This window comes from Galeopterus variegatus, unplaced genomic scaffold (assembly GCF_000696425.1).
Source record: "Galeopterus variegatus unplaced genomic scaffold, G_variegatus-3.0.2 Scaffold3142, whole genome shotgun sequence".
Lineage (NCBI taxonomy): Eukaryota > Metazoa > Chordata > Mammalia > Dermoptera > Cynocephalidae > Galeopterus > Galeopterus variegatus.
Genome location: NW_007729253.1, coordinates 143,189 through 145,581, shown reverse-complemented (window position 1 = coordinate 145,581; position 2,393 = coordinate 143,189). Strand labels below are relative to the sequence as shown.

Genomic DNA, 2,393 nt, shown 5'->3' with positions numbered 1-2,393 from the left:
TTTTGGTTATTGTATTTTTCATTTCTAAATTTTCTACTGGGTTTTTCTTTATATTTTCTATTTCTTTACGGAGACTTTCTTTCTCATCATTTCAATAGTGTTCACTTTTTCTTCCTGAAGTACTTTTATGAGAGCTGATTTAAAGACTTTGACAAATTCAATATCTGTATCACCTTGGCCCTGGGGTCTATTGATTTGTCTTGTCCCATGTGAGTTAAAATTTTCTTAGTTTATTGTATGCCAAGTAATTTAAGCTTATATCCTGGATATTTTGAAAATTATGCTATGAAACTCTGGGTTTTGTTTAAATATTACAGAAAATGTTGACATTTTTGTTTAAGCAAGCAATTAACCTGGTTCAGTTTGAGCCACAAGTTCTGATCTGCCTTTCATGGGCTGTGGTTTCAATACCAGTTCAGTCTGCAAAGCCCTTGCTGCGCAGTCTGGATTGGTCCTGTACGTGTACCACAAAGTGGCTGGTGCGGCACCTGAGCAGTGGTCTGTCTTGTTCAGTTCTCAAAGTCTTCCGTATGCTGTTTAGGGTCAGATACATGCATACACAATCTGTGGCAAGCCCAGGGGTTTATGCAAAACTCTATGGATCATGCTTCTGAGCTCCTCCTTCTCTGTTGTCTCCCTGATGCTTTTAGGTTCCCTGGGGCTCCCCCTTTTTAGTCCTTCAGCCAGAGATCCAGGGTATTATTTAACCTACTCAGCCACTTACTTTCTGTGACTGTATCTACATCTGGGGCCAAGCAGTAGGAGAACAGAGAGAGGGAAATAGATCACAGTTCCTCCCGATCTGAGTCACAGCTTACACCCCACTTCCTCAGAGTGGTGCCTTCAGGCCCCTGAAGGCCACATTTCACCGCAGCTGTTCTCACCACGGGATTACCTGGGGGCAGGAACTCAAGATAACAGAGAAAGGGAAGAGTAAGAAACATGGGGGACTCTTGCACTCTGAGTGTTTATAGAGTCCCTTTTCCTCCTACTCAAGCCAAAAGTAGAAGGATTCTTCTGGAACTGAACATATGAGTCCAGACCAGGGAAGACCAGAGAAAAATGTTAAAAGCACCATCCGTTCAATGACATTTCAAATTCTAGTTTTCTTCGCCAATCTGCCTGCTGTCATTTACTCTTCAGACTCCTCAAGCAGGTGCTCTACATATTTTTTTCCCCAGGTTCTACAGTTGCATGCAGTGGGAGAGACAGTGTGGCGTGTGTTCACCCCATCTCACCCAGAACTTCAACTCCTCCCTGCTCTGCCTTGAGAGAGAGAATTCTAGCAGCAGTGTGGAGGCTGCTGGAGTGAGCACATGCTGTGGCTGTGGTCCATGCAGAACCCGGCCTCATCAGTCAAAGCCCATGCTTTCCAATCCTTTCCCCTCTTTTCTCCTTCCATTTCTCCCTTCCTTCCTTCTTTGCTTCTTCTATATTTTCCCTTCTTTTTCAAAGCTGGAGGCTCTTTCCTCAAACCAACTCTTCAAAGGAAGCCTAACAGACAACAGATAACTCCCAGAGGCTTCGCTGGAAGCAGGGCTGGAGTGTTTTGACCACCTCCCTCCCCAGCCTGCTTAAGTCAGCAGGGCCCTGTGAACACCACACGGCACCCAGTCACCAGGCTGGATGCTGGAGCCCACTGTACAAACACCACGAGTGAGTTAGGAAATCAATGTGGTGAGTCCAGATGAGCGATGCATTTTTTTTTTCAGTAAATAAAATAGAGTACATTGTGTTTATTAAGGAAAGGATTATTATTTTTGTTTTATTTTATATAAATGTGAATGTTTTCGTGTAGCTCTCCAACTAAAAACACGTAAGAAGTTTGGAATCTACGATTGCAGACTCCTTCCCTTTCCTCATCCTCTGCCTCCTCTGAGTCATCTAATTCCCTCAATTTTTCCTCTGAGACAGGCCTTGAGTTCACCTTCTCTTCCCTCCACAACTGCCTCAGGTCCAACTCCCATGTCTCTCCTGGATTATAGCAACTGCTGGTCCCAGCTGGCCTCCTACCCTTGACTCCCCTCTTTTTTCTATCATAATAGATGTTGTTACCACTGAATTTTTCAAAGCATTAAACATGTCAGATGAAGCTAGAAAAATTGGCTCCCTCTTGCCTTGGGACAAGGCCCAGGTCCCCTCACGCCCTGGACTGACTTGCTGGCCCTTCCAGCTTGCCCAGACCACCTGGGCTCCTGTGTCTCAGATAATTTTGCTACCATCTCAGGGCTTCAATTCTATGCCTGTCGATTTTAAATTAGTTCAGCATACCTTGAATTTAAGAGAAGTTCTCACGTATGAAATATCTATTCATTCTATAAACCAGAGCTGGACTTGCTTTTAAACAAAGAATTTCTTTTTTTTTTTTTTTTTTTTTTTTTTTTTTTTTTTTT

General features: G+C 43.5%; 1 protein-coding gene across 1 annotated transcript in view; it reads right to left on the bottom strand.

Moving 5' to 3' along the window:
• The window catches only part of LOC103599892 (FH1/FH2 domain-containing protein 3-like), a 160,911-nt gene that overhangs the window by 88,033 nt on the left and 70,485 nt on the right, over window positions 1–2,393 (bottom strand). The gene's annotated exons all lie outside the window — the stretch shown is intronic.